Here is a 24,887-nt window from a genome sequence, read left to right as displayed (position 1 = left end):
TTATTCAATTTTATTCAGTGGTAGAGTAAAATTGAGCTGGAGCAGAACTTAGCTGTTTATTTACAGACAATAACTTTTTGTATTGTACATTTCTTGACTGTAAATCAAATGTATTTCTTATTTGATATTTTTCTGGATAACTGAATGAACATATTGTTACTTATGGCATCATGACTACTGTTCTGCTGTCTATAGAAGAGAGTAAATAGAGTTTATACTCTCACACCCCAAAGACTTCTGGAGTTCAGGGAGGATGTACACTGAGCTTTGGAGTGGAACTGATGGCTCAGTGTTTGGACTCTCATGCAATCCAGGGCAATATGTATACAATCATGTTACAGTTTTGTATTCATTCTTCAGACACATTAAAGCTATAGTGTATGTGATGGATAGTATTTAATTTTTTTAATCCAGGTTGTTTGACATAAATTTAAAAACCACAAATATGTTTAATCCTTTATCCTGAAAGACATTGACAGAAGAGTCTTGTGGTAGCAATTAAAACAAAAAGCTGCTGATGCATTGTTTACGATGAGGCTTTGTATAGCAAACACAAATACATGCCTTTATATTTTTTTTAATTAATTGATTAGATATTAGCTACAGGCCATTTTGTTTCTCCGTTTATTTTCAGTGAAAAGCTAAAGCAAGTTTTTCACAGCATGACAATCATTCCTCCACGCTTACTGCTGGGAAAAAGTTCTTAATATCCTTCTGGCTTTCCTTTTGAAAACAGAATTCTTTTGTTTAGCTCATGGAATTAAAGAATACTCATTATCCAGCAAGTAGTTCAAGGTCAGGCAAAAGTACCATCTTTCCTTTTCATGAGCTATCAGCAGGAGAAATATCCCTATTCTTCCTCTGTTTTCAGCTTTTGGACTCTAGAACTATTTGTAATTCCTTTTGTGAAGATTATACTTTAAAACTTGCTAAAGTGAGACTATTGGAGAAAGCAGTCTGTTACACAGCAGTTATAGCACAAGCACTAACAGTGTGAACTCCACATCTTATTCTGCCAAGATAATCATGTGGACTCACTAATCAGTGGGAGACAATATATTTGTCCCCATGACTTTATCTGCAGGACAAATTCAAAAGTGAACCACTAGAAAGCCTTAAATAATATTTTATCATATTCTTTATAATCCATGTGTCTGTGGAGAGTGCAGTTACCTTTGAAATTTTTTATTACTGCATTAAATGAAAATTATTTGATTTCAAGTATTTAATAAACAGGTATTTTCAATAAGTGCCATGTAGCAGTCAGTACTTGCACCTGGGTCTTCTCCCATGAGCTGTTGTATGTCTGCTGAGTTCCTTGAGCTAGGCTTTTATCTGCACAGTTACCACTGTTGTATATTTTAATTTTACTTCTGGGACCGGGTGCTACTCAGCAAGCACTCGGTGCCAAGACGTATGACAGAGGGTTATAATTTTCCAGTGTCTGTTAACCCCTCAGAATTAGGTGACATAAACTTCAGTGGGATGTAACAGCCAAGTTCCAGCTGAACTCCTGAAGCAGCTTTCCAGAAAAGCTGACTGCCAGCTTTACATACCAAAAATAGTCCTTTAAACTCAGTTGGTTCTGCTGTGGAAGTCCTTGTTCCCTTGCACTTAAGGTTTTGAAAATTAACATTGCTATCCCTATTCTGGCCTTGATGATGCTTTTCATACAAATGTTGCAGTCTTTAAGCAGAAATAATCTCTAGTTGATCTGTTGAACTGTTTTTCTGTACTTACGTGAGAATTCCCAGCTCTAGGGGAGAGAGGTCAGGGTGATTAGAGGAGTGATACATTACTGCTTAAGATGTGAGAAACATATTAAGTAGCTGAATGTTAATTCAGGCTATCACCTATAATTAGGACATCAAGACCACAATTAACAGTCTTCAGTCTGGAAATGAGCACTCATCATCAAAGAAGAGCTACCTTATTTAAATAATTTAAATGAAGATCAATTTTAATCAAAATTGATATTATTGCATATGAAAATGGCTACTTTTTTTCTTAAAATTTGATGTTACCATGAAAATGAACAATGACCTTGCTCAGAGATATGTGGCATCTGGCTGGCAATATTCCATTAGGGTTGAAAATTTGAATGAATATCTACTTAAAGCTGGCTGCACGGCTAACACCCTCCAGGCAGCTGAGAAGTCAGGAATTGGTCTTTCTGCTTTTCCAGGTATGTATTCTATTGAGTTTTAAGTATCTTTTGATTCCAAATGTTTTTGGTGTTTTCTAACAATAAAAATTTTTATCTATAGAGAAATTAGAGAAGGACAAGTTGGTCTCATTATTTTCTTCAGAGAGGATAAATATGCAGTAGGAGAAGTCATAATATTTTAATATATTTTTTTTATGCTTTTGTGAGGAAAAAGTTTTTAATCACATACTTGTCAATATGCAAACCCAGAATAGACCATGGATATATGTATGTACTTGGACTGTTCCAGAGACATTCATTCATATGCAGGCATATCCAGAAGCACACCTGAGATCAGAAAATGAATGCAAAACTCTTTTTCAGGTTTACAATGCAACAAAAATGGAGAAAGATGCAGAAACAGATTTTTTTTACTGGAGTCACTAGAGTCAACATGGCTTGAGCTAGTACTAGAATCTGGCTATATATTAGAAAGCAATTTTTCTAACATAGACTCACACTAGGTCATAGAAGTAGGATTAAAGTTGCAAACTTCTGCGGGTCAGAGTATTTTTTTGTTCTGTCCATGTGAATCCTAATCCATAAACTAAACTTCTTCCTGTGGCAACAGAAGACAAGAAACCTGAGTTGGTTGTGGACCACTGTACTGTACCCCAGTAGAACTGAGTTCAAAAAGACATTGCTGACAGCTTCCTTTGTTGCTTCTTTTAACCTTCGTGTTGTGTTCTTGTTCATTTTTACATCAGGAATTCATCTGGAAATGTAATACCCTGAATGGTTGAAAACTCCTGAAGTCTACTGAATTATTTTCTCCAGTATGTAACAGTTATGAATATTCAGACAAGAATTCAAGTTCATCTCGGTACAGAGCCTGGAAACAAAGGAAAAATATTATAGCTAATGACATCAAAGTCAAACTGACATCCCATCCATTCTTCTTCATTTATCCACAGAAGAGTGTCTTTCACAGAAAGACATGGATCTTTACATTTCTCACCTTTTTTTCTCAGGTTTATCATTTTCAAAACTTGTTTCTTTGTGAACAAAGATCCTTTCAATTGACCATTATCACCATTTCATCATAAGATTTTGGTCATGTCAGGCATCCTATAAAAATGAGTGGATTTTTACCCTCTCAGCCAATTATTGCTGGTCCTAAGGAAACTGATGGTAGGTTCTCCTACACTCAACATTAAATACCCTGTTATGTAGTCTCTCCTTTGTCTTGCTAACACAGGGAGACAAGCATGAGCTGAAATAATTGTTGCTAAAGCGTCTTAAGAGATTTGAATTTGCAGCATGGAGGCCCAAATGCTGATTTACTAGGAGCAGAACCTGAGAAATAGTCTGGTCTAGCCTTCAGATTCCTAAAATTTCAGTCCAAGAAAAACAAGCTGACTCTTCATTTTAGGAAGATGATTTAACCAGAAAAATGGTTAGCATAAGCTTTTACATATATATGTAGTTTATATTAGGAAAAATATCATAATTTATATTGGGAAAATCTCACTATACTTATCATGTCAAACATATTTATTGTGACCATAACACTGCATTCATTTTATATGGAATATTCTCACTTATAGTGTCTTAACCCTGGCAGAGTTTTGCTAGCAACAACTATTTTAACAATTCCTTATGTCTAAATCATTGCTTAGTAAAACTACAAACAAAGCTCTTTTGTAATAACCGGGTTCTCAAAGGCCATCCAGCAAAGTAAATTGGACATATTTACCACATAATTACATTCAGTAACAAAACTTTAAAAAGTCTATCTGTCCTGAAAATTAAGAATTGCCACCATGCTTCAGACAGTAACAGTGAATTGCAGAATTAATTTAGCCTGAGATTAATATTTAGATATTATAATTTCATGTTAATCTAAAATGTTGCCCTCACTGAGAAGAAAAAATTACTGTCCATGACTGAAGATTGTAAAGTGTTGTCTTAACTTTATGTAGGAAAACTATCACAATACTAGTAACATTTCAAAATCAGTCCTAAAAAGAGTAACTGAAAGTAAGCAATGGACTCCTACAAATGTGGATGAAGGTAAGCAAGGCCCTTCCAAATCCCCACATTTTTCAAGATGCAGTAAAAAATGCTTTTATAAAATGAAGCTGGAAGGAAAGAGAAAATGAAAAAAAATGAGCACAAAATTAAAGCTAAGCAAAGCATGCCTTTTCTTAATTGATCTAGACAGTGGGAGATTTTCAAGGCTGAGCAGAGGTCCCCCATCTAATTTTCATACAGAGACTAAAGAGCAAAAAGGGAGTAATCAATTTTCTTTCCAACCCCCTACATTTTGAGTATGATTGAGACTTAAGGACATTTTCTGCTACTTGTGATAGCCATGATCCCTCACATACATTCTTGGTGTATTTACATGCACAGTAGGAAGGTTCACACATCTGACAAGGTACAAAGAATCAATTTACAGCAAAAAGAAACAGCAGATATTGACACCTAAACACCACAGCACTAAATACCTTGGAAATATCTCAGATAAATTAGAAGGACTTAATGCTTAATACAGGGGATTGAAAGAATGCAACTTCAGACAATGTGCTTTTGATTTTGACCGGTACTTGAGTAAATCTTATGCATATATTAGACTGAGACTAAAAAAATTGTTTATATGGCTCCTTTACTGTAATATTTGTGTATTTAAAGAGTTGATAAAAAACTACCAACCAGAAAATTTCCTCATAAAATGTAATTTTTTTTACAGAAATGACAATTTGAAGGGGTTTTTTTATTCCAGAATTTTGAAAATTCCTGGTTTTGTTTTCCTTTTTTCTCCCTTATGTTTCACGGTCTGCAACATAAAAAAAAAAAAAAAAAAAAAAAAAAAGTCTACATCATCATCAGCTTTTGCATTTCACAAATTTTTGCTCTGTATCTTCTCAGTGTTTCCTCTGCACTTCGAAATCACAGAAAAATCATCCTATGAAATTAGAAATTCTATAAATTCTTCAATAGCTTATGAAAAAGGCTTATAGATGCTTTCTCACCATAATTCTGTTGATGTCCACAATACTCTCTTGTAGTACTGGCCAAAAATCAAGCCACAAAGGGTTTAGTGATTTGAAATTAATGGCCGTTAATAGGTAAAATGCATCCTGAGAAAAAAGGACCAGTACAATTCTCTGTAAAGTTGACATTAATTCTTTGCTCTGATGCTAAAGCTGAATTTTTCCCAAAGCTTGCTACAAAATTGAATGTTTATAAAAGAAAATAATCTGTTTAGTGTACTTTCTCTAAAGCTTGGAAATGTACTTTCTCTTTTCTAGGAACACTTCAGGAATATAATATATAGAGCTGCACCAGGGAACACACAGCAAAAGTTTATACAGCAGACATACTTTTATGTGATCCCACTAAGAGCATGCAATATGTCTCACCAAATATCCCTGAAATTGCCTGGGTATGAGTAAAATATATCACTGCAGGATAAAGTGTTCCATTCAAAATTCAGGAACAGGCTCTAGGGTAATAATGACAATGTAGAGTTAAATTGTGAACTAATACCTCTCTCTAGAGGATTGAAAAGATATACCAGTAATCCCAAGAACAGTACCTGTCTCCCCTCATGGCAGAAATAGTGCATATCAGAGAATTCATTATTTTTACATAACAAGCTCTGTAAATGCACTTTATCAAAAATAAAACCTAAAATACTGGGAATAACAGTGCAGAACTGAGAAACAAAATGTTTTCCTGGATGTCTTTTCTTGCACTGTGAAAGCATAAAATGGACATAATTCTTTGCTGGGAATGCCCTCTCTCTGGCAGGGCTCTTCAACTGACAGAGCTGCAGTAATCTGCACCCTTCAGCCTCCAGTTTAGGAGGACTACCTGCATGAAGAGTGGAGGGACATCTGTGGCTAGAGTGCCCTCAGCTGTGGTTAGTTCCCTCTTTCCAGAGTAGACAGTAGCTGAAGTGCCCTTTTTTATGAGGTAAGAAATTGCAGAACAAGGGAGAAAAATGGCTGAATGAATGCCAGAGTATTCACTAGAAAGGGAGAATCAGCTGTACTATTTCGCATTTAATTATGTTTGCAATTGTAAATGTAAAAATTGTAATATGTTGCATTTAAAATTAATGGTCTCATGCTAAACATTACAGAGGTCCTCTCAACTCTTGTTAATTTATCTTGAGAGCAACAGCCTCCTTATGCAGGCACCCACCCTTCTCTGAATGAAGATCCATTGACCACTGGTTGAATAAAACCTTATGTGGGAATAAGGATCAGAGTTTCTATATCTGTTGGATTCACCCTCTGAGGGAAAACACAAAAAAAGGGCCCTTTTTTTTAAATTTAACTGACAACATAAAAGTAAGGGAAAATTACAGGCACTGGGTAAACAACAGAAATTTTTGATGAAAGATGAGCCAGGAATAATAATAAATAAAAATACACTATAAATATATATGTTTAAACAAAAATGTACATCTTATCGTTCCCTGGATCCCACAGTAGCTAAACATGGCTCTGATTTCTTGCTATGCATTTCTGATAATACAAATTTCTGATCTGTATCTTATATACAGAAAGTCTTGTAATAGTCTGCTGCTTGGGGGCAGTCTTTTAGAGGACCACATGACAGGTTTTTATCGGTCACTGATTACCTCTAAACTCCTATGATCACCTGCCACTTTTCACTATTGCTGTTTTTAATTATATGCATTGGAATTGATATGTCATTTCAAAGCCTCATGGAAACCGGTGCTGAAAGAACTCCACAGTGTGGTTAAGAGTCTGTACATGTGACTCTCTACCTTTCTTCGGTACCACACTGCATCCGTCTGCGTCTGGACATCTAACAGCTGCTAGACTCTGGTTTTCTCTCCTCGATGTATCATAAATATTAAAACATAATAATTTTAATAATAGATGCGGCATCCATTCTAATCAAAGCATTCAGCCAGGTGGTACCATTGGTCAGAACCTGGCAGAAAGCTCAGCTGCGTAGAAGTTTCCCTGAGTGTTATAAATTGCCTTCTGCCTACCATAGGGTGAATGTGTCTTCAGGTGGTCTTTGTGAAGTGGGTGATATGCTCTAAATTCAAACTCCATCTTACTTCAAGGTTAATTGATTGTGTGATCATGCCTCTAGACAGGACTTTTGAATTTAATTTCTACATAATTTATTTTATATTTTGTTTTGTCCTCTGAAATTCAATGAGATGGGGGAGTTTATAATATATGCTTTTTAACATATATAAATTAAACAGTAATAGAGAGTTCTGAAATGTTGTTATAACAATACAATGAAGAACAGACAAGCTGAAAGCTAATTATTTAGTAAAAACACCTTCTTAGCATCTCTATATCTATACCTGATTAAATTAACAGGCTTCTCAGACCTATCTTATCTATTTGAATACCTTTTGTTCTTCAGGTTGTTCTCCTGTAAAGCTGACTCTGGTGTAGTTCAGCATTGCTCTTTTGCTGATACTTTCTCTAGTGAATTTTGAAGTATTAATCATGGAGGATGGTTACATGGAATTATGTATTCTACACTTGTCATTTCACCTCTTTAGCATTCTTAGTATTAATTTTTCCCTTGCTCCCATGTAAAATGAAAAGGCAGTGGTAATTGTCCCATGGAATGGGGGTGATCCAAAGGAAGATTCTTGCAGAAACTTTTGTAGTCCAAAGAAAATGTACCTGAAATAAGACTGTGGGAGAATCAGGAGGAGGAGAATACCTAGAAGGGACATATAACTGATAGCTCCTGAAGAAGCCTCTTTCCACAGGTACTCCTTGTGTATTTGCACTATTTCCATTTCAGACTCTTGTACCTCTTAGGTAAAAGATTCATATAAATGTCTCACTGCTTTGAATCTGTAAAAAACTTCTGGTTTCTCCTCAGTTCCTTCCATTTGCTGATATTTATGCACTTATTGATATTTTAACAAGTGCCGCAGTTTTACAGCTATGTAAAATACAAATGCCATTTTGTGTCTGGAGAAGCAACCATAAGATAACTCTGGTAATTTACTCAGTATTTTAGGATATTATTTGCAGACATCTGGAACAGGCAGATATGCTAATATAGTAGAGTGTTTGAAGATATTCATGGTTATTTTTACGGTAAAGTTCCTGTGTTGCTTTTCTGCAATAAAAGTGTGAGAATGCAGTGACACTATGAAGTGCTAACCAGTATATTTGTGGGCTGCTATCACATGTCCTTGATCCTTCTTTAAGCCAAGAATCCAAGAGACATGTGGCATTAGCCTTCTGAAAAAAAATCAATTAATTTAAAAACAGTGCACTACTGGGCATGTTTAATTGTTAATTTTCAATGACACTTATGAGGAAAATGTTAAAAAATGAGTCAGAGAGGAGTTCACCAGGCTGTCTACTCCAAGGTCAAACCTCTTAGAATTCAGGTCTCTAAATTTTTCTCTTTATTTTTTTATTCCTAGTTTTTCATAATATAAAGTAGAAATACATCTAAGCAAAAGTAAGCATGAAGTTTCTGTTGAGTTTTCTAGTCATATATTGGGATCTTGTATTCCCTGAAAGTGAAATTTTACTCAACTCTAAGCCAATGTGTGGGTTTAATTGGTTTTCTCACACTATTTCTGGGTCAAAGAACATTTGATTTTTAAATTCACAGTCAAACAGGCCAGTTGCCAGCTTGGTGAAAGCACCAAGCACTGCTGTTATTGCATCCTGACTGCATGGAAACATATCCTGTTACCTACCTTGAGGCCGCATTGCAGCTGATTGTCCTAAGTGGTATTCCACTACACAGAGTCTAGATCTAGCTGCTGGAGGTTTTGCTTTGGAGCCCTTTGCTGTGTTTTCAGCACTGGTGTGAATAATACCTTAGATTCTCTTAGGCCAGCATCTGAAAACAGGTAGTATGAGGACCCCATTGCATTAGGCATCGCAAAGGTTGTAAGATGTTTGCAATGGAAAGCTACACAGCTCTAAAGGGATAATAACAATATTTAAAGTAGCATTTTTAAAAAAATATATCAAAGGTGATCAGTTTTCAATTACATCTTCCTTCCCTTCCTTTTACAGATCTATCTAAACCATTTCCTCTTCTCCCCTCTAGAAATTGCACTATGGAAATGCCTTCATAGTTATTCCACCCTGTTCACCTTAGAAAAATAGCAAAAGATGTAGATGGAGGAGAAAAACGAACAAATGATCCATTCTCTGATCTGACAGCAGTGGTCAAGGAACTTGTTTTAATGAGCTCTTCAGAGAAAATGGGGAGGAGGCTGTAGGGGAAATTATGCCAGCAGCTCCCCAGAAGAACTCTTCTTCATTATGCTTGTGAAATGAGGATAGGGCATGAGCCTTTGTTCTAGTCTCACTCTTCAAGGGCAAGTTGAAGCTGCAGAACCATAGCTTCTTCTCGCAAAGCATGAATCTGAATTTCTTTCATTCCTGTCCGTGGAATTGTACCCTGTCAACCTGGCACAGAGTAGAAGCAGGGCCATTAAATCTTCAACCACATCATTTATACATTCTAGCGGTCTAGAATAACATTTTGGTCTTATCTTAGTTCTTATCTAAATGATAAAAATATAAATAGAAGTTTTGTGGGGTTTATTCTTTAAGCACACAGCACGCCATACCTCCAGTCCAGATTTCTTCTGGTGCAGGACTTTCACGGGTAATTTTAGAGTGAAATAGTGATGAAAAAGACAAATGAAACTGCAGCCCACACTCAATATGTGGCAAAGCTGCTGAGATCAAGTCAAATTTCCCTTGTCTTATAATTTATATATAGTAAAAAGAATAGCTATCAAGCCATTTTCACTTCTTATTTCTTGTATCTTGAATCTGCATTTTCAGGAATTCCTGAACTAGAGGCAATAGTACTGGAAAGAGATGCCATGACACACCATGTCAACACAGAAAGTCAAGATGAGATACAGGATGCTTAAAAGCAGAAGCAGGAGGATTTGAACTGCCTGTGCAGGATTAGGAGCATGACTGGTCTCTTCTGACTGTCAACAATAATAGAGTTCCACACTGAAGATAATTGCCTCAAGTCATTCTCCAGCCACAGGGAAGGTAAGATTAATAAACAGCATTTGTTATAATTCTGCAACTAATTTATGTAATGGAACACATAATAAATAACCTCATTTAACACAAGCATTTATCACAGCCAATTTATGCATCAATTTGTTCAGTGTGTGTTAAACCAACCATCTGTATGAATAAGTGTTGTTCTCTTTATGTCCCTTTTTTCACTGTTAAAGTAAAAATTATTGTTAGTGAGGAGTTTTTTTCTTTTTTTTTTCTTTTTTTTCTTTTTTTTTCTTTTTTATTTTAGGTACAAGGGTGACAGTGACATGTAAACTTTCCAGCCACTGCAATACAGCAAAAAGTTTTCCACAGAGCCTGGACTGCTGCCTGTTGCAACTGGAAGCTATTATTTGAACAAAACATCCACAAGGACTAAAACTCTGTTTGTACTTAGACTGTACGTATGCCTAAACTCCCTGGTTAGATTTGTATTGAAACAGTAGTGTCTCACTGGAGACAGAAAGAATTATGTCCCAAAAATCTGATCTGGAATTCTGTCCTTGACAAGAGGGTCAGGAGAAAAGTGTCCCAAGTGTTTCAGAAAGCAATCAGCTGGATTGGTAGAATACCAAACACAGACAAAGGATCCATTTCTAAATAGTGAAAAAATAAAAGAAGATTATAATTTAGGTACTTTTCCTGAATACCTTAGAGCAAGAAAATCACTATTTCAAGTTTATCTTTCCTTTCATCTCCATCTGATTCAATAGAAAAAGGTGTTCTTAAACTTATTTATGATGTTTTATGATCAGTTTCATTTTCATTAGGCTCTCCTGTTGTGATACGGGCTACAGTATTTGTTTTTCCACCTCAGTAGCATTACACTGTTCATTTTGTGGAAGATCCATTCTCTTAAAATATATACTGTTGAAAATAAAATGATTTAAGCATGGCAACTGTCTGAATCTTTTCAATACCATTTCACTTCCCTTCTGTGAGGCGATGTTCTTCATTCCAGTTTATTTTCCAGTGTCAAGTAGCATGTAATCTAAAACTAGCTGTCCTGGTTCAGCTAGGATAGGGTTAATTTTCCCCAGCAGAGAGGGGGAAGGGATCTCCAGGAGGGTTATTCATACCATGCTGACATCAGGTTCGGGCATGGCAGCGCAGGAACCTTTTCCTTTGTGGCTTTGGTGGCGGGGAGCATCGTGAGCGAGCTGTCTGTAACCACTGCGGTATTTCTCTGTATATCTTTTGTCTTGTTTACTGTTATTACTGTTTACTGTTGTTATCATTGCTACTGTTGTTGTTCAGATTGCTTATTACACTGTTGTATTAAATTTCTTCTTATTTTAATCCGGGGTTTGTGCCCTACTTGTGTCCGAGGGTGGGGGAGAGACAATGGCAACGTGGTCTCCGGTCCCAGTGTTACTGATTTTAGTATCAACTGAAATTAAATTGTGTTTGATTTTAATATAAGTATAGAATTAAGGGATATTTTAGTAAAAATCGTTTTACATTTATTGTATTTTGAATCTAGCAACCGACTGCTATTCTAAAATTCCTTGTACATCCCCATACCAAGGCCAAAGGGATTGGTCATAATTGTTTAGTAGGAACGGTTAGAACCTAGGTAACAAAACTTGAGGTGATTTGTAAACTGATTTATAATACATACATAGGACTAGAAGAATGCGAGTTGTTCTCAAGGTCCAGGATTAATGGGAACTGAGGGAAGTAACTGTAACAGTTTGCAGGTACCTGCCAAGAAAACTGTGTCCTTAAGCAAAAGGTAATTCCGGCAGGGGGAGATCGCGACCACCGACTCATGGACCACCTACTCCCATTACACCCCAGACCCATTTCTAGACATTTCTAACCTCTACTGCGCAGAATCGGAAGTAGGAGGAGAATATGTTAATGATTTCTTGGAAGTTGTATGCTTATGTATGAAGACTTAATGAATATGTATGAGTAAGTTCTATATAAGGTGTATGATTCTGGTGCCTGGCACGTGTTGTTGGTGAGAGCACTCCCCTACACGTCCAGCCGTCAGTAAAGAAGTGTCTGCTTATCTGCATCAAATTGGTGTCGATAAGTTATTTTTATCCCGGATTTCGGTGACACCAGCAGGGCCTAAACCAATGCACTAGCATAACTAGTTTGCATCTATTGTTAATTAATAGCAACCTGAAATATTAGTCTTTGCTTTCCTTAGGCTGTTGCTTCCTCTTGATCCACATTCTACACATGATCACTGTATTACACAACTGTGAAGCTTATTTCAGAGTGGCTTTCTTCCAACTTCCATACATGTATTACAACATGAATGAAATTATGGGAACTAGATACTGTGTTCTATATATAAAGAGATAAATTGTGAGTTATATGTTGGAAGGAATAGAGACAAATCTTTTACTCATCTTTTCCACTGACTTCATCTTTGTGCAGATAATATTTATGTGGTGGCCAGACCAATTCTGAGAAGTTCTGAACAAAGAACTATGCAAAGGATTTGTCCCTTTTTATTGCATGCCTTATACCAGAAAATCTCCACAACCAGCGGTTATTGTAAAATTGAGTAGGAAATAAAAAGAACATTTTTATTGGCCTATGAACAACCTTAATCATTTTGTTTTCCATCCTGATTAAAAAGACTTTCTGATTATTAGTACTAGGAAATCTATTCTAATAAGTAGATGTTAATTTCTGTTGAGATGTATATTATTATTTATCGATGGAATACATTAAAGTGGAACAAGGGGAAGACCAAGTCAATATTTATGATGAGGAAAAATAAACTGATATTCACTGAAACAAGCTATTAGATTCTTGGTCAGGAAGATAACTCACCTCTGAAACATGAGACTGAATTTATAAATCCCATAATTTCCTTGCTGTCAAAATGTGCTGAGTATAGATTTATAGGCTGTATAGAGGTTACTTTTGCCACTAATTTATCCAGAAGCATCTTGGTAACTCATCATTTTCCTGTCTTTAGATATTAAGTTAAAATAATCAGATCACAGAATCATAGAATCATTTAAGTTGGAAAAGACTTTTACAGTCATTCACTCCAACTGTAAACCTAACACTACCATATCCCATTAAACCATGTACCTAAGCACCACATCTACAATTCTCATAAATACCTCCATTGATGGTGACTCAATCACTTCCCTGGGCAGCCTGTTCCAGTGTTTGATAACCCTCTGAGTGAAGAAATTTTACCTAATATCTAATCTAAACCTCCCTGGTACAACTTGATGCCATTTTCTCTTGTCCTATCACTTGTTACTCAGGAAAAGACACCAACATCTGCCTGGCCATAACCTTCTTTCAGGCAGTTGTAGAGAGCAATAAGGTCTCCCCTCAGCCTCCTTTCCTCCAGACTAAACAACTCCAGTTCCCTCAGCCACTTCTCATGAGACCTGTGCTCTAGACCCTCTGCCAGCTTCATTGCTCTTCCTTGGATATGCTCCAGCACCTGAATGCCTTTTCTTGTAGTGAGTAGCAGTTTTTAAGTCATTTGGAAATATTTTATATTTGGACTGGGTGTTATTTTACATGTTATTGAAGCAATATGTCTTATTTGTAAAGAAAATAAGGTTTTGGCTAATATGCACAAGCCTGTGCTTTTTTGCATTATGACAAAACAAACAAAAAAATCCATCACAACCCTCCACATTCGTTATTTCCAAGTATCTTCTAGTTTTTTGAGAGGCAGAAGAGAAATGTAAGAATTCTTATTTTAAATATAAAATTTTCTACTTGAAAAAATTGTTAGAACTACTTTATCTGTGAATATTTTATTTTATTTTTATATAGTTTTTATAAGACTCTCATCAATGTCTCTTATGCAGCATAATAGATGAACATGAAATAACTTATAAATCTGGACACCAAATACTAATTTTAATTGCAATTTGTTACAGTGTAACAATGGAGAAAGCCACCTGCAATGTACTATGACTACCGCTGGATTCTGAAATAAAACTAAATTTATAAAATTTCTTTCCCCAAAAATATCTTCCAGGAATCAGCTTTGCAAGAGGCCATATAGTGCAAACCCGTGCAATTCACACCTATTGACACAAAGCTGTTGATGGCCGCACCCTAGGCACTAATTATACCATCATTTCTATATTATAATCCCTATCTATTTGTAGTAGACTATGGGTGGATGCACATACCACTGCACTGTAGTTTGTCTACTAAGATAGAAAAGTGGTTTTCTTGCTATTGTGTGTAAATATAACCATGTTCTGTAACTGTGTCTCCAAAATGTCTGTAGCTTAACTCATTAATCTAAACATCGATGTTTTTCATATGCTTATCTGAGTCCTACTTTGTATAAAGCATTGGAGACAGGATCGCAGCTATGTATGTTCACATACAGTAAAAGGACTGCAGATCAAACAGCAACACATAGTACATTAAAAAGTACATAGTACACTAACAAGTAAAAATACCTCTTAATTCTAGACTGTATAGCTCTGTAACTCCCTTTGTGCATGCTCTTACTTTTACCAGTGTCTTGTGAGTGAAGACCTCGTCTCTCCCTCTGTCTCTGTCTCTTACTCTCCTGATCACCAGGAGAAACATTAGCCCAAAAGTAGGGATCCCAGCTCACTGTATGCTGAAACTAGTATATGAAGAAACAGCTGCCAGAAGCAACCTGTGCTAGTTGGCAGATAGGGCCAAATTGGGCAAAGTTTCTCTCTCTCTCCTTTCAAAACCAATGGCTCATTATGGTCATCAAGAAGGAAGATTAGCTCTTATATTAGGAGTATTCAAATAGGATGCTGGAGCCCAAGATTCAAGTTCCTGCTACAATAAATAATTATGAAAAGTATCTCTGAAATGCAAAAGTTCCAAAGGGAAGGAGTGAGGGAAACTTGACTTACAACAGCCAGTATCCTGTGAAAGTATATTCTTCCTCAGAGAAAATGTAAATAATCTCTGTTCCTGATCAGCAAGATATAGCTTTAAATCCAGGTGTCCTACCGTGAAAGTCCTCCAATAGTCTGCTCCATGGTATTGTGGAGAAATGGGTTCATTTCTTAATTTTCACCAGTCAGACTTAGATGCCTCTTTCTAGGAGGGGTTGTCAGCCCGGGGTTCTGTGTAGAAATAAGTGCAGAGTTATGATCACACCAGCTGTGTATACACCTTTGCATTTCTCAGTATCTCATTTGCTATCCTAGATAGTTTCCCAGTCTGTGAATATCCCTTTTGTAAGTGCGTAATGTTGCCTTTGCATTGAGTGGGGGTTGGGAGCTTGCAAGGGCTCAGGCTTTAGCTGGGTGTTTGCTCCTGCAGCACACAGGTACTTGTGAAGGTCTAGGCTTTCTGCATGGCATGCTATAAGCTTTGTTGCTTGACTTAAGAAGTTAAGGCAATGTTCTCTAAGAATGAACATGTACATCTTGTTCCAAAATAAATTGATGGCAATTTGATGATTTCCTGTAGTTCTTAGCCAAATAGTACTTTGTTATTCAGTCAGTGAAACAAAAAAAAAAAGTAAAAATGAAGAAGTAAGATCTGTATCATAACATTGATGTTATGATCAAAATTTTGGTGCAGTTATCCTATTAGTAATTAATTACACTAATGCCCCCTGAAAAAATGTCTTCTTAAACATTTGTTTTCCACTAGCAATTTCACATTAAATATATTTATTCTTGTTCCTGTGTCCCCATTCCTTACATAATAACAATGTCCTTTTAATTTTTAACATGAGACATAAATATTGATTGCATACTACAATCAGTAGTGCTGATTATCAGAGACCTTCTCTTAAATAATACTGTAGTCCTGATTCTGACAAATGACATTAGCTTTGTAATTTCTTCTCTAAATATTTAGTCTGAAGAAACTCCTCTGGAAATTTTATCCCTTAAAATCAAAGGATAAATTCTGTGCTGAAATAAGTGAGATAACTAACTAACTAGAATTAGTAATACAAGCAACTGGCTGCAGCTATTTTTCTAGGACTTACTTGTGCATGAATGGGATAGGCTCTGATGTGCTTGATAGATAATATTCTGCATACATAAAAACATTTCTTTTGACAATTATAATGCTATTGTAGTTCTAGAAAGACTGAACAACAACTCTGTTGCTTAATCTTGTATGATTTTAAGTGGGAGAAACTAAAATATTGAAAACTGTCTTAAAATCTACTTAAAACTTTCAAATAAAATAGCAACCTTCTCAAGTTCAGAGACTGATAAGAACTCTGAGCTTCATGAAAATTACCTTTTGTTAGTCTTCTACTCTAGGCAATACACCTTATGAATTAGCATGTTGTAGATAAAATCATGAGATTATTCCTTTGTTTATGACATACATGAAAAGGAGATTCATCTCATGAGAGCGTGGATCTCATAAGCATGAATTGGTTCTGAAAAGACTCAGTATTGTAAAGAAGTTTGAAAAATAATTTAGCAGTATATTTCTTATCAGAATAATCTCACTTCTCACAAAGCTGATGTGAAACCTCCTGAGATACTCAGTAATTCCACTGTATTAAAAAAAAAAAAAATCTTTCTTTGAGTCTTTTGACAGTCCCTTTGCAGATATTGTCCAAACCCCACAAATAAAACAAACAAAAAAGATCCTACTTTCTTAGATCCTGTCTAAAGTCAAGTGATCTTTTCCATTTATTTCAACAGAGTCACTTATGTGTAGGTGTTCTTGGCCTTTTGTAGAGTACATGTGGGTTTGACCAAGTATCAACCAATTGTCAGTGTTAAAGAATCCATCCACTTACTTATTGACCCAGACATTCTAATTCTTTCCAAGTAATGATTTCAAATCAAAGGGCCAGATCATCAGGGACTGTAAATCAGTATAGCTCCATTGACTTCACTGGCAGATTTACACCTGCAGATGATTTATTTCAATGTATGCTGTAAATAAAAGAAAAATACTTCTAATAGTATGTCATAATGACTGACACTTTTCATTTGAAAGACCTTAAAGCACTAAGCTTTTTAAGGGAATATTTGTATTTATGTACAAAGCTAGATTAACAACATTCCCAGAATAAAGGTGCCAACTCTCATTTAGTTTGAGTTCTAACTGCAATACAGTGAGGGATCCTTAGCAGATAAGACACTACTTATCTAGCATAAAAACCCTGCTAAAGAAAATTCATGTTTAAACAACAAATCTGATAATTAATAAAGATGTTGGAGCCAGAAAAATTGTTCAAAGTATGGGAAAGAGGAATAGACCTAAGTTTTCAGCGAAGTGTAAATTTCCCCTTGTGGAAATTCCCCCTTTAACACTACTCCATGAGATAAAAGCCTACTAATCCGTAACTATGCCCCCAGATATAGAAAATCTCTTTTATTGGGATTTAGCAGGCTAACTGGAAATGTCTTATATTTGTGTTTTGATCTGCACAGATTCATCTATCACTGAAATGTCAGCATTTATAATGTCAGTGCTGCAACTGGGAGAGAGGGACAATCAGTCACTCAAGAGACGATATTTAGAATCTGTGACTTTGTAACACAGCTGCAAACTTTATTAAGGAGGAGGAAGAATTTATGCTAGAGGGAAGAATTATAATAGGACCTCAAAGGGATTTATACAGATCTATTAAGAATTAAATTGAATTGAATTTGGTTTTATATTGAGCCTGTCAGACTGAAGACATTCCAGAGTGCTTAAAAAGGCAATGAGTTACTTACCGGTACCAAAATGACTATGCAGACAGCCTTTATACAGGTAAAATATTTTAAAGCATAATTTTAGAAGACTTTGTTTAGTTCTCCAACAAAACAATAAGGAATACATATTCTTCAACAAAACAATAATGGAACATATATTTTTATATATAGTATATTTATTTAATATATACTATATTAAAAATATTTAAGTATAAATATGTTCCAGTTGTATTACTTATATTCATATAATGTGTCGCAGATTGTATTTGACATACATTATATGTAACATTTATTTAAATAGTTATATAAGATTTATAGATATCAAATCTACCTTTAAAGATACAAGATGGATAATTTTGTGGTTATCCTTGCAAATTACTAATTACTAAAAATACTAAAGAATTTTTCATGGAACCAACTGATTTTTCTAAAACCAAAAAGAAAATCCAACAGTTTCTAGAGTAAACTTGAAAATAAAGAAGTGTTAGATATTTAATTAAAAATTCAAACCGTTCCTGAAAATAATAATGGGTGTTTTTGTGAACAGCTCTACTAGGCCATGTGTTGTAGGCCATGCAGGGCATTATATAGAGCTATACCATGCAAAGCGATTCTTGGGGTCTGCCACAGATTACACAGAATTTATTGAAAAAAACAGGAGTGAAATCCATCCTGTCAACTCCCATTGTTATTAGTTACACAGCTTTTGACCCTTGAGTATGCTGTGCAGGTGTAGGCAGGAAAAAGTGCCTTTTAGTATCAACTTTTCCACTACCTTCCTAGTCTGCTTCAGCCCAAATAACTACCCATTATTGGTAGTTCAATCAACTGGTAATCAACTACCTGATTATTGATTTTTAATGTAGTTTCTTGCCTTTATACTCATTTGGCTTTATTTTAATGTGTTATTCCATGAAAAGCATATGATTGTAGACAACTAGTAGTTATAATTCAGTAATAGTCATCTTTTCCATGATGTATTTTTTCTGGATGTATTTTTACTATATAAAGGAAAGATTTGTAGGGACTGTATTCATTACTCTGATTTAAGAAAAACCTTTATTTGCCTTAGTGGCAGCTGCAGAAACATGGCTTTGCTGCAGAGCAAGGAAGACTTAGGTTGATGTAAGTCTATTATACCTTTGCATAAGTCACCACAGGGTCACCACATAAAATACTAAAAGGCCTATTTTTCAAAATTCAGTGTTTAAAGTGAAATTTTGAAACCTATAGGAAGTTTATTGGCAGAAACTCTGGTGCAGCAAGTTCATGTTTGTGTTAAAGGCCAACAGCTAATAGACATAGAGCACTAAATGGTACTAAAGTTGCTGAAGCAAGAATAATAAAAACAAATGGATTTAGTCGCTATGACTTTCAGTGAGTGAAACAGAAATGACAGAGAGCACATAAAATATATGGTGTTTCACAGCAGATAACCTTCAACATGGTACCACCAGCTGGCACCCTGTCTTTCCATGGAACAGAAGGTCATGCAAACAGAAATGTTGAACAACTTGTGTCTGTGATCTTGATGTCATTATTGTTTGCTGCTGTTTTGATCTGGCTTGGGTTTACAACTGCAAGTTGTTAATATGCTTCGTTTTCAAATACACTGCTCCACTGCACTCATTTGGGGTTCTGAGTTTACCAACACCGCCTCCATCAAGAGCCCTGATATGAATCTGAACTACAGTAAACATATATTTCCTGCTGATTGTTAAATTCATATAATTACTACAAATAACAGAATACTCTACAGTGGTGTTCTCCAGCATGTCCAGAGCAATTTAGCTAACAAGCGAGGCATAGAAGCAGCATTGATCTGTGACATACAGTTGTTTCTGGGTGGCCTGCTGTGAATATATGTTAGAAATGGTTAGGAGCTTTATCTGAGTGAGTTTTTCATCACAGAGGGAGAGATTGCTCAGTCCGCAACTTTTCACAGATGGTGTTTGTGAGAAACATTTACTTGCAAATTCTCTTTGACCTGGGACATAATTTCTAGTCAAAACCGGAGAAATGGGGAGAGACTTCTGAACCATCAGTAGCATGGTGATTAAAGCCATTGCCAGTGGTGATTAAAGTTCAACAGTCCCTTCAGGAGGCTTAGTTTTAATGCCCCGTTTTCCCAGCAAGTGCTGCAACCAAAGGGCTGTGTGGCTGCTTCAGAGTCAGTTTGTTATCATTTCAGTCTGAAACAGGAGTAGATAAGTTGCCTGAGCTATGTCAGAAGTGAGAAAACAAAAGAAACTATTGGCGTCTGAGAAACACTTGAAAGGTAAAAGGTCTTTCCATTCTAATTTCACAGAAACAAAATTCACAGTTTGTGGCGTCTTCACACTGCCATAGTAAACTTACTGAAATGATGAAGTCTGATGGAGCATCTACAAGAGCCCAATGCATTTGTAGACATTCAGCACAAAGGGAAAGGTCCAGAGCTATAAATCTGTGTATGTAGTCAAGTAAACAATCAGAGCATACATCTTCCTCAGAACATACTTACCCCTTTTTTAACCGAGAGAGTTAACATTTTTCTGATTGTTTTCCCAATAATGAGAGGAAATAAAGAAGCAGTAGAGCAGAAGGTAATATGGAAATCTGTCCTTAGCTAGGGACTTTATAAGTGATTGTAAATAATACTGAAGCTAAATGATCCTTCAAACCTGATACCTCACTAAGAAAACTGCAACTTGCTCAGAAGTGCAAGATTCACCAGTGGCATTTGTAAAACTCAGTGAATATCTTGAATTTCTAGTAGGGAATTTGACATTTCAAAGTTAGCTTTGATGTTTATAAACAAGATTGCAAAAGTAGGTAGTCTATCAGAGCTTAAAACCACTAACATTATAGTACTGAGTTTTCAAAATGCTTTAAACCTCAGGTGTTCAATTTATGATTTACAGGGTGAATCTGGATTGAATCCATAAGAAAAAAATCCTTCTTGACATTGAGATGCAGAACCTGATAAACAAACATTTAATTCCTGAGAGCAGTGATAAGGTGTATCAGTACAGCAGCAGCAGTGAGATAAAGTACTCCAAGCTCTGTTAAGTGGGTCTTGTGCTATATGTATAACAGAAGGAGATACACTAGTGGCTGGGAGACTTTTTAAAGGGTTGATTGTTTTAATGTAATTCTGTTTGATATTAACAAGGAGAACCTCTATTAGCTCTGCCAGAGGATGTGAGTTTTCCTCTAACACCAGACCAAATGAGGAGTTAACTCACCCACGTGACTGCAGCAGCAGTGTGGTGTAAAACTCTGCCTTCTCCCATTTCACAGACAATCCTTTATTATCATTCTGGTAGTATCCAGTGCTGCGTGTCTGAGAATGAGAACTGCAGGACTGGAAAGGACAAGGTGAATGTGTTAACCACGTTTCATAGCATTACAAACATACCCTGCTGGGATTTATTCTGAGGGATTGGTGTTATAATAATTGAATCGGCCAGCATGAACTCCTGTGTGTTCATCCTGGCCACAGATTTTCCCTCTGTGCCCCAGGACAAAGCTAGGGACAGCTGCTAGCCTTAGTGTACAACACAGACTGACTTCTGCCAAAGTCATGCTGTGTTCCAAAGAGAGGGGAGGCAGACTGTGGCAGCAACTCAGGAAATGCTGCAAAGTTGCTGTGCCTTCCCTGATTCACAGACTTTTCTACGCTTTCCTCACAGGCTTTGAGAACACCTTAGGTGTTACAGACCCGTGAAAATTATTCTTCAAATATGGCATATGACCCTCTTCAAGGCATGAGGGTAGTGTTATGTTGGGTCACTTGAAATATGTATGCTTAGGGAACTGAGAACTGCTTCATTCATCACTGAGGCAGCATGTTTGACAACCTAGATCTTCAGGTAAGGAAAATGTGTGATGATGTACAAAATTCGCAATAGAGTAGCTAGGCATTCAGCCCCAGGAAATGTGGCCTCTTGTCAATGAGAAACTGAATGGATTCAAAGACCCTTGCAGTTCTAGTTCACTGTAACAGATACCTTAAAAATGTCAGCCTTTCAAGAATTATTGACATTTGAATTAATTTCTAATGTACTTGACAGATGTTACAGTCAACTTCATTCTTAGATTCCTTGTGATAAAGAGGCTTAACTGACGCTTCTGCTTTTACTATGAGATATATGTTTCTTATAAATTATTTACAACTAATTCATATTTAATTGTTTAGCAATGAGTCACAACAACTTCTATTTATAAATGATAAAATATGCCGTGTGATCATAAATCAAAAGTTAACTGAAAGAAACACTAATTATAGCACTGAAAACATCCAATGAGGAAAAATGCACTCTAGTAGGAGCCTCTGTTGTGGTACCTATATTGACTATTCTTTCAAAAAGAGTAGCAAGAAATGATGACTGCATCAACATTTGTTTTATTAGGTAATAACGCTTTAGACCACTTATTTAATGAACTCTCTCGCCAAGCTTAGTTTAGAATCCAAATGACACCTACATACACAAGCCTTAACAAGTCCAAAATAAACATGGAGGATAAATGAACTCAGTTGATGGCTCTGAGAGCAGATCAGGAAAATCTTACTGATTTCTATTGTGTTGGAGCAAAAGACAGGTAATATATGGAGGATTTTATATGGTGTTTGAAGGTGTTGGAATTTCCAAGTTTCACAAGGGCAGAAACATACAGACTAAGAAAGTTCTTCCCAAATGTGTCAAAATGGATCTAATTTTTATGTTTCAAGGAAGACTGAACAAAAACCTTATAGCCAAGATCTACAGTGAGGGTGAACAGGTCATTTGCAGGTGTCACAGTGTCATGACAATAAATTCCTCACAACTCCCAGGGCAAGATCACGTAAGTGTCTGGATTATTCCACAGCTAGTGGGGATGCTCATGATTTTCAGAGTTGTTGTGGAGTGCGGATGCCTGGAGGGCTATGACACTACAGACGCATTCCGTTACAGCAGAAGCACCTGTGTTTTGGAATATGAGAGGAAATGACCAACACCTGTATTGGCAACCCAGCAACACCTTCTGTGGTTCCAGCTCCAGAACTCCTCAAGGCTAGTGATCTCACACCGTAAGTTTCTCACTGTAAGTCTACAAGGAAAGCAGAACCAGTCATTGTTAAGAATTGCTGGTTTTTACATATGCTGAAAATGTCAGAATCAAATTGAACTTATGCATTAGAGTAATGATTTATGCTAGTTCATGAAATATTAACAGTTGACTGATCTTGAATTATGAGATCCTCATCTCTTTTTTTTGTTTTTAAAAAGCAACATACACAGCTTGGTTTTCTTGCAGAACTTTTTTTCCCTCATTTTTTCATAATGTCTCTGGAGTGCTTTTCCTCTTTTTTTTTTAGGAGATTGCCCTCTTCTTTATGTCATATCATATTCATAAAACAACTTATTTTTAAATTCTAAAATAATACAGAAATAATACAGAAATAAATACAGCATACACAGCACAAACAAGTTTATTTTCAAATAAAGTATTCTAGAATTGGCAGTGTGTCCTGGTTCAGCTAGGATAGGGTTAAGTTTCCCCAGAAGGGGGAAGGGTTCTCCAGCCGGGTTATTCATACCATGCTGATGTCAGGTCCAGTGCGGCAGCGTGGGAAGCTTTCCTTTGTGGCTTTGGTCGAGGGAAGCACGCGTGGTGGGCTGGTTGTGTTCACTGCGGTATTTCTCTGTATATTTTTTGTCTTGTTTACTGTTATTGCTGTTTATTGTTGTTATCATTGCTACCGTTGTTTTTCAGATCGTTTATCACACTGTTGTATTAAATCTCTTCTTATTTTAACCCGGGGTTTGTGCCTCACTTCCAGCCCGACCGGCTGAGGGTGGGGGAGGGGCAACGTCAACGTGGTGTCCGGTCCCAGCAGGGCCTAGAACAGCACACAGTGTTTAGAGAATTCTTTTGCATCTTGGTAGAAGACTGTTATGAATTGGTAGTCAAAGCTTACTTTCTTGCTGCTGACATAGGAAAGAAACACATGCACCTTCAAGGCAGCATGTGTGTGTATCTGCTGTAAAACATCAGTTTCTTCTGAGGTCTAACCTAGGCATCATAATGCTGGCCTTCCTTACACTCTGTGTGCTAATGAAACAACTAAACCTGTGTATGAACAGTATTCACTTTTTCAGTCTTTACAGGCAATGCCTGAAGTAAAGTCATTGGGATGAAAACTGAAAAAGCAAAATGCTTCAATGAAGAAACAAGAGTTTGAGCTCTTCTCTTTTTCTTCATTTGTGTTATTACTGCATTATTTGAGATCCTGCAGGTACAGTCTACTGCTCACAGAAAACTCGATCTTGAGTAACACAATAAAGATATCTTCTAATTTGGATAGAGGAGAGGCTACATTTCTACAGAAATAAAGGGGAGCTGCCTACATGGATGTAAGCACCAGCAGCTAAAGGCATTTCCAGCCTTATTCTGCTGCTGCTTCAACGTGGCAACATAGTTCAGATTCATCACACAAAAGGGTGCTCCAGCAAGGGGCCAGGTGGTCTGCAGACAGGGCAGATGGATGTCTTTGCACCCACCTCTGCAAATACGCCAAAGACTCTCTCAAAGCACATAAGCAACTGCTGTAAGGTCTGGACTGAACTTTGCATTTGAGAATGCTTAGGTAGCTGGCTGGAACACTATCATGGCCACTAGTGCCATACTTTATTAAAAAAACCCTTTCCTCTACTGAGAAATCCAACCAAAGCCAAGTAGTGTGTAGGCATGGCTTCCAGGACTACAGTAATTCTCAGCTGAGGGAAATGTTATGTATTATCATAAAATTTTCAGTTCATTGGGTATATTTTCTATCCACATAGTGACAACTTGATGGACAATTAACTCTAAATCCATGTTTATTCTGCCACTAAGGTTTATTTTTTCAAACTTTCCTTTATAAAATCTGCAATAATAATGTCACCAAATAAAGTGAATGACATAGGACAATGTATAAATGAATGTTATATAATTTACTAGAGGAACTGAACACAGGAAAACTGATAGGGCTAGCACGACCAAAGAAACAAAGACCTTCTGATTGGT

General features: G+C 36.4%; 1 long non-coding RNA gene across 1 annotated transcript; it reads left to right on the top strand.

Annotated features, from left to right (window-relative positions):
- The first annotated feature begins 1,844 nt into the window (after positions 1 to 1,844).
- Positions 1,845 to 11,910, top strand: LOC141973612 (uncharacterized). The gene is made up of 3 exons (XR_012635551.1): positions 1,845 to 2,185; positions 9,994 to 10,215; positions 10,481 to 11,910. It is a non-coding gene; the product is annotated as an uncharacterized LOC141973612 (long non-coding RNA).
- The last annotated feature ends 12,977 nt before the right edge of the window (positions 11,911 to 24,887 follow it).

This window comes from Athene noctua, chromosome Z (genome assembly GCF_965140245.1).
Source record: "Athene noctua chromosome Z, bAthNoc1.hap1.1, whole genome shotgun sequence".
NCBI classification, from domain to species: Eukaryota; Metazoa; Chordata; class Aves; order Strigiformes; family Strigidae; genus Athene; species Athene noctua.
Note: the sequence above shows the minus strand (reverse complement) of the source record. Positions and strands in the feature narration are given on the sequence as shown.